Below are 8,879 nucleotides of genomic sequence, written 5' to 3' on the forward strand. Positions count from 1 at the left end.
TTTTGAAAGGTATTTCGAATATTTGAGAAATACATTGTAGAGTTCTCGCAGGGGTGTTCCATCTGTAAATGTTTCCTTTTGCATTATTTAGTAGGCATCCAGAGGTCTCTAGAAATTTGTCCAGGATGGTTTTGAATCTTTTTGCAACAATACATGAATCTCCTCCCATGAATAGGGTGTCATCAACAAATTGGGAATAGTTTATACTCTTGACTTCTGTGCTGAAGTGAATGCTTGTGATGGAGCCACTCTGTCTACTATGCTCTAAATTCCTGCGAAGAGAGTTTGCCATCATGATGTAGAGGAAAGGAGAAAGAGGGAAACCTTTCCTTAATCCTCTTGAACTTTGAAATAAGCTTCCAGGTATTCCATTGATAAGGGGATGAATCCAAGGACCTTGAATGTAGGCTCTTATAAGATCAATGAAGTTTGACGTGAAGCCAAACTTTTGAAGAATAGAGAATAGAAAGGAGTGATTGCCTCTATCAAATGCATTAGGCACATCAAGTATCAATATGAAGCATTGTTCTTTTATGGATAAGCTAGAGTGAATAGCTTCATGGACAAGCATAATGTTGTCAACAATTTTTCTATTTGGAACAAAACCTCCTTGGTTTTTAGAAATCAGGATGGGAAGGAGAGGTTTAAGCGTGTTTGCTCGAATCTTAGAGATAATTTTATAGGAAAATTTGCATAGGGATATATTTCTAAAGCGGTGAAAGGAGGAAGGCCTAGATTCTTTTGGGATGAGGGCAAAGAAAGTGGAGTTAGTGTTGCCTCCTATTTTCCTTTTTTATGAATACCCATTGTATCATTTTTAAAAGATTATTTTTAATGAGAGACCAAAATGAGGGGAAGAAAGAAATGGAGAAACCATCCGGTCCTAGTAGTTTATCAGGGTGAATATTCCAAATTGTAGATTGTAATTCATCTTCTTCCACTTGTTTGGACATAGCTTAATTTGCCTCCTTAGAAACTAATTTGGGAATGTGTCTAGTGAAGTCTTCATGGTTTGAATTCCAAAAATCAAAAGAAAGCAAGATTTTAAAATGCTAATATGCTTCCTTTTTTATTTCTTCTTGTCCCTTTATTTCAACATCCCTTTCTCTTTTGATTGAATCTATGTGATTTTTGATCATTCTCATTTTGGTGGTATTGTGGAAGAAGGTTGTGTTCTTCTCACTAGTCTGTATCCAAATATTCCTAGACTTTAACCTCCAGGTTTCTTCCTCATTTATGTTATTCTTGTATATTTCCCAATATACTTATTATCTTTCATTTGCCTTTATTTTGTGACTTCCCTTCTTCCGTTCTCCTCTCAACATGTTCTAAATTTGTTTGTAACTCGATTTTCTTTTGATGTGGTTCTTTGTAGTGTAATATTACTCATTCCTTTAGTTTATTTATGACATTCTTTAACTTTGATTCCGAGATGAAGCTTGGGGAACCATTTATATTTTGATTCCAAACTGAAGAAATCAATGTTCTCATTTATTTGAAATTGGCCTAGAGGGGATTGTATCGAAAAGGAAGAGGACCCAAGTTTGTGCCTTCCAAAAATTTTATGGAAATCGACTTGTGAGCTGAGGTTGTTGAGGGAATAAATTTTGAGATCACCATGTTATAGTCTGAAATAAGGTTGTCTTGGATTAGAAATCTATCCATCCATTCTTTGATATTTCCCTGGCCTAATCTTTTATTACTCCAAGTGAATTTTCCATTTTTTGGAGCAATGTCCACTAAACAGTGAGCTTCTATGATGTTCTCGAGCCTGTCTCTAGAAGGGTTTGCCTGAAAACTACCTCCTTGTTTTTCATATGCGTTCAGGGCCAGATTTAGATCTCCTCCAACAATAATTTTTTTGTTGATTTCTGAATTTAAGCAATTGACTTAGGGATTACTAACATTGTTCCTTGTATTTTAAATGAGGGGGAGCATAGATGTTGAACATGCTTATTTGATGTCCTAATATTTTATTTCCAAGTTCATTCTTTATCCAATGATACTGTTTGATTTGAAAAATAAGTTCCCAAGAGGTTTGTTTCCACATTGTGCAAATACCGCCAGAGGAACTTATTGAATTTATTGTTGTTCGTTCATACTTTTTTTCTTTTAATTATTTGAATCATTTCTTGTTTGGATGACTTGGTCTCCTGAATTAGGAAGATGTCAGGGCATTCAGATTTAACAAGGTATTTTGCAACATTGATTCGAGGGATGTCCGAGACCTCTACAATTCTAGGAGACCAAATTCATTATTTAATGTGGGATGGGACAGAGGGACCTTTCCCTCGAATTGTCTGAACTAATTTTTCCTTGTTTCCAATACCTTTTTCTATGTATGTTTCCATTGGTTGTTGGGTCCCCATGGCCATTTACTTTAATGTTGATTCATATCTTAATTCCTTTTTTGTTTTCCATCTTGACTTCTTATGTCTGTCAGAAGGAAAGCAAGTTTCCTTGGATTGGTTTCTTGTTAGAATCCTTTTGAAAGAAGGAGGGAGGGGAATCAAGGGATAGAAAGGGGAAATAAGATGAGGGATAAGGGGAGGAATAGGGGATGGAGTAGGATGTGAGGGAGCGGAGGAGACAAAGGATTCGTGGGGGAGATGGAGGACATCCTCTCTAGGAAGGGAGGGTTTAGGAGGGGGTGCTAGAGAGGCGAAGGGGTTGGAATATAGAAGCTGGGAAAGGGAAGAGGAGGAAGGAGGGTTAAACCGGAAGGAGGAGCTGAAGAGGGGGGAATGTGGACTTAGAAGGCTTATTACCAATTTTTTTTCATTTTATAGTTTCCCAGTGAGGGTCTTGAGTTTCGGTTGCTTCTTCTACTTATTTTTTGGGCATCTATTTGTAAAATGATTGTATTCATGACATACCTTGCATTTTTATTGGAAGATTCTCATAGTCCAGCTATTGTATGTGAGCCCATTTTTATACCTTGATCTTCACTCCTTCTGGTACACCCTTTCCAAAGTCAACTTCCATACAGATTTTAGCACAAATATGCATATTTTCTTTTGGTTCGCTTCGATCTATATATTTTCTAAATGCGTTGCCTATTGATTTGACAGACTTGTCTCCCCAGTAATGAAGAGGGATATGAAGAAGGCAAACCCAAACAGGAACACCATTAGGGACATGAAGTTTAGGATTGAAGTCCGGAGTCCATATGTTCAAGTATAGGCCTCTTGTGTCCATGAAGTATGGCCCATTTTTGAAGATAAGATCTCTATCTTCTCTAGATTCAAAATAGAACGTAAAATAACCTCTACCACGAAAGCAAATGGATATTTGATCTTGAGTTGAGGGAGACTAGTCTACCCATTTTTGCACTGTTTTTGGAGAGGGCCAAAGGCCTGTAAAATGCCCAACTAAACCCCTCTCAGATAAATATATAACAACTCTTCAAGGCATCACAGGAGATTGGAGGTCGATCTTGAGGGGGTCCAAGGGAGGTAGCGAGACTGGAAAAGGCCAAAGTAGCAACATCAGTAGGGGCTACAATAGCTGAGCGAACTACTTCCAGATTAGAATCCTAAGGGTCCATGGGAGAGAGGATCAGGCTGAAGGTTTGAATGCGGCCTCAGAGGGAGAGCACAACGCTAGACCGTGTCACGACCTTTCGGTGACAACCAAGTTCATTTTTTATTTTTTAGCACATGTTAATAGGGGAATTTTTAAGTGATTCCACTTGGAATGGAATCCTAGGAAGTCCTAATTTATAAAAAAATTTTCCCCATCTCATTTGCATTTGATTTGCTTGGACATTTTGCAAGTTATCATAAGGAGTAACATTCCTCTAGCACGTGTAAACTTGACCATATTTGCTCCAAAATATTGGTTTTTGTCCTTTAAGCTTGAATAATGACCGCTAGGCTCTAAATCCATGATTGATTAAGACCAAAGACCTCTTAAGCCTTTCATATTCTCCATTGCAATCCACCTCCACAATTTGGGTTAGTTGACATATTTATGAATTGGATAGCACAATAATGATTTTCTTATTTTCCACATCTAATGAACCCTGTCAATGGATCTAAACTCTTTGGAATGCAGTGACGGATTACATTCTCTTTCCTTCATGCAAGTTATATTGGTTTTATTTATTTATTCTTAAGCTATGGCTTCTATTTCAAGCATTGTTGTTTCTGTTCCATATACTAGGTTTCCTTTCAATGCAACATTTACATTTTGCTAGCTTAATGTTTACATTTTTGCAAGTAGTATAACCTTTACATTTATACAATTAGGATTAACACTTACATTTGAGCAAGCATCATTTCCATTTCTTGCAAATAGAATAGTATTTCCATTTCTCCAATTAGTTTAGGATTTGATTTTATGATATTCACTCATTGCATCAGATCAATGAAAGAAGGACACATTGCATGTTGCACATTATACTGCCGACACCTCTTAAGTTTGTACGAACCTCGGGTTGATAATTTAAGTCGATAACCTTATGAGTTGCAACATTCTTGTTACAATACGGGGGCTCATCAGGGAAATTGAAGGAAAAACGAAGAAAATGGAGGCCTCAATGATAAAAATGCTTATGAGGACCAGTTCACAACTTTGACTGGTTTAGCCTTTTATTAGTTTAGCTTTGGACCTATCTCTCACTCTCTCACACTCTTCACACTTAGAGAAATATTGGAGCACTTTGGCATACATTGGATTTGGAGAAGGATGCAAATGAAGGAGGAAAGCGCAAGGGAACAAGTGAATCAACAAATACAATTGAATTAGTTTGTGGGTAGTAGGTTTCATGTGTGATTTTCTGGTTATGTGTTGTTATTGGCATGGATTTTTTCCTATATTGACAGTGGTTTTAGCCTTGCCTTGCTATTTCCTGGATAACCATGGTGTTGTGGGTTTTCCACTTGATTATTTTCTGATTGGTAGTCATAATTCCTTATGGTTGTAATAATGTAAACTTTGAAATGGGAACTAATTCTGTTACCCGTTTCGTAGAGATAGCAAAAAAGTGACTCGATTTTGAGAAGGGGCGATGTAGAACACACATATTTTTTTTAGAGCATAGTTCTTGGCACTTTTTTTTTTTTTTTTTTATGTACATTATGTTTTATAATGTTAGTGATTTGCATGCTGATTTAAAAAAATCGTGATTCTGCATCACGTCATTTTTTTAAAAAACCTATTTTTTGACTTTAAATTTTCTAATGTATGAAATGTAAATAACTATTTTCTAAATTTAACAATTTTTGACACTTTAAATTTTTTAATGTATTAAGTGTGGATATATTTTTTTTAAATGTTACATTTTTTTACACTTTAAAATTTTTTATGTCAATTTTTTTTGACATAAAAAAAGAAAATATAAAAATATATATAAAAAGGACAAAAAAAACATAAAAAAATGTAAATTTTTTTTTTTAATCATAAAAAATTTGGAAAATAAAACAAAAAAAATAAAAAAAACTATAAAATTAAGTAACTAAAAATAGAAAAATTTAAAAAAGCATTAACCAAAAACTACAAAAAAAAATTAAAATTAAAAACATTCTAGATTAAAAAAAAAAAGGCCAATAAAAATCTAAAAAACTATTAAAATGAAGATTAAAAACATAAAAAAAAACTAAAAAAACCAAAATATACTCAAATTAAACAAAAAAAACCTAAAAAAACCAAAAATTACAAAAAAAAAAAACCAAAAAAACAATTAACTAAAAAAAAAAAACTAAAAACATTTTAAATTTTAAAAATATATAAACTTTGGATTAAAAAAAAAATTTAAAAATTAAAAAAAAAACATATATTTTCAATTTTTAAAAAATAAAAAGCATTTAAAACTTTAAAAAACATATATTTACGATAAAAAATTTAAAAAACATATATGCATGTAGCTCCGCCGGCTAGGGCCGCGCCCCCACGGTTGGCCGGGCGGTGGCTATCTGATTCCGAGAATCGGATAGCCACCCCCACGGGCAGCTAGGCGGTGGTTATCTGATTTCGAGAATCGGATATCCATCCCCACGGGCGGCTGGGCGGTGGTTATCCCATTCTGAGAATCGGATAGCCACCATCCGCCCGCTCGTGGGGCGACTGTCCGATTCTCGGAATCGGATAACCATTGCCCGACTGCCCGTGGGGGCGGCTATCCGATTCTTGAGATCAAATAGCCATCGCCCGGCCACCCATTGGGGTGGCTATCCAATTCTCAGAATTGGATAGCCACCGCTCGGCTGTCCATGGGGGTGGCTATCCGATTCTCGGAATCGGATAGCCATCGTCTACCCGCCCGTGGGGGCGGCTATCCGATTCTCGGAATCGGATAGCCATCGCCTACCCGCCCGTGGGGGCGGCTATTCGATTCCCGGAATCGGATAGCCATTGCCCAGTTGCCCGTGGGGGCGCGACTCTGGGCCACGCAGTTCTGCCGCCCAGGGCTGTGCCCCCACGGGCAGCTGGGCAGTGGCCGATAAAATTGTTGTTGTTGTTGTTTTTTTTTTTTCAAATAAAAAATAAATTTTGTTAAATATGTTAATTGTATTTAAAAAAATAAAAATAATTTTAAATGTTTTATATATATATATATATATTTGTCAAATATATATAATTTTAAATATTTTAAATGTTATTTTAAAAAAAATCAAAAATATATTTAGCGTTTTTTAATTTTAAATGTTTTTTAATTTTTATTTTTTTTAAACCAAAATTTTAAATCAATGTATAAGGAGTTTTTTCTGAAGAAGTCACATTGAAGATTTGGATCGACACGTTTCGAACCAACAAGTGTGGTTCATCTTCAAGACACGATGAATTTTAATTTTTTTAATATAAAATTTGAAATGTTTTTTTTTTTTTTTTTTTTAAGTTTTAATTGTTTTTTGGGGTTTTTTACTTATTTTAATTTCAACATATATTTTTTTTAAATGTTTTTAATCTTCTTCTTCTTCTTCTTCTTTTTTTTTTTCTAAATAAAATTACTCTATTAACATTAAAGGGGTAAAATTACATCTGGACCGAAGTCAAAACAACTGCCCTGAAGGAGAGGCAGAGAATATCAGAAACACTGCCCATGACAGCGAACTTGGTCGAGAATCAGTTATCAAATCCCACGTAGGGGAACAAGTGTTGACCTTCTTGATATTACAGTACTTACAAAAATTCACAAAAACTTGCATTTTGAACCATAACTTGTAGAGGTGAACCCACTTATCAGCTTGAACAAAAATCTGCCTGCTATTATGGGCCGCATGACATGAAACAAAGGCAACAGAGAGCGAATTAATCATCTGGAGGTTCTTCCACAATTCTGCACCAACCGAAATCAGGCAGATCCCTTGCACGAGCAGCATCAATTCTAGAAGGACTAGGATCCGCCGGCGCCATCACCACTTCCATAGCATTGCGAGCTTGAACCTCCGGAGCCTGCAAAGAAGACGGATTCGGCGCAGAGACAGAACCAGGGCCCTCCTGATGAGAGTTGGACTCTCCCACCTGGGCTTCCTCATGAAAGAACACCGAGATGTGAGCTGTAATCCTTGGACGATTCAGAGAGCAATTGAAGGTGAAAATCACAGAGCCAAATGAGGGAGAAGACGAGGAGTCTGGAGAACGGGGCTCAGGGTAATGGCTGGGCAGATGCGAGGGTAATGGCCGGCTATGAATTCACTGGAGAGGGAGGGAGAATTGGAGGACGGGTTGGAGGGCGCACGCCGAGGAGTACCCCTGCGGCACCTCATTCTATGGCGAAGATGGGGCATAGCGAAAACAGCAGCGGCGCTATGAAAACAAGGTCGAGCATCCACGATGGCAGAGCACGGGCTAATCAGATAGTCATCCAAACGAGGGCCAGAGGCCCTAGAGAGAAACCAGGGAATTGACGGATGCACCTCCTCAGGACTGCCAGAGCCTATCTCTAGCTTAGTCGCCCCTTTCAAACTACTAGAGCTAGCACCATACAGACCATAACTAGACCAACATAGCAACAAAGGCTCCATAGCCATTGATGAGCCCCAAATTTGGTAACTTGTTGGGCTCATTTGGCCTAATTATCCTTGTTCAATCCTTCATTTTTCATAGTTTATGCATTATTTTTCAGTATGTTTATGTCATTTGTACGAATAAGGGTAGTCACTCTTCCTAGGTGGCTAACACGTGCTCATTTCAGGTCTTTTTGACACATGTTGAAGCAAAACCGAGCAATCATGGGCTGGAAGACAGCCAAGCTTGGGGTGAGGATTCGTAGGGGGGTTGTCTATGGCATTAAATAGCCTTCCTCGGGATCTTCACCCCCAACTCCGAGCTCCAAAGGCCACCAAAACCGGATCTAGAAGGCAGCCAAGAAGATTTTGGAAGAAGCTATCTACTCACAGTTTGGGCAGCCAAGTCCCATAGATTTAGGAGGCCAGCTAGGGCCCTCGTGGTGTATAAATGTTAAGGCCTCAGCCTTTGTGAGGGACCTTTGGAAACTCTTGCATACTTTGCACTACAGTGCTGCTAGCTTCATTTTGTTCTCTTGTAGCCATTTTTGGCATAACTCTTGACTTATGATCATGTTTTGATAATGAGTAGCAATCCAATTTGATACCAACTCTGAGTTTTCTATAGGAGCCATAGCTTTCGGGGTTGGGCCCAACCTGAGAGCCTAGGGCTTCCTTCTTTGTACTGTTACCTTTTCTTTATGCATCGTGATTTTCCTTTTATGCATTTGAAACGTGTTTCTGTTAAGCAGATTTAGTTGTGTTGGTTAAATAGGTCACTGGTTATGAATAGAATTGCTTCAGATGTTTAGAATAGATTGGTAGGATAATAACAGTTAAAGCTCCAAGAAAAGGGTCGACAACACTCTCAGTTTCACCTCATCCTTATTGGATCAGGGGCTGGAATTGCAGAAACAGTGCTGCCCCAAC

Source organism: Pinus tabuliformis, chromosome Q (assembly GCF_031772625.1).
Source record: "Pinus tabuliformis cultivar Carrire ecotype Pingquan chromosome Q, CPIR1, whole genome shotgun sequence".
NCBI lineage: Eukaryota > Viridiplantae > Streptophyta > Pinopsida > Pinales > Pinaceae > Pinus > Pinus tabuliformis.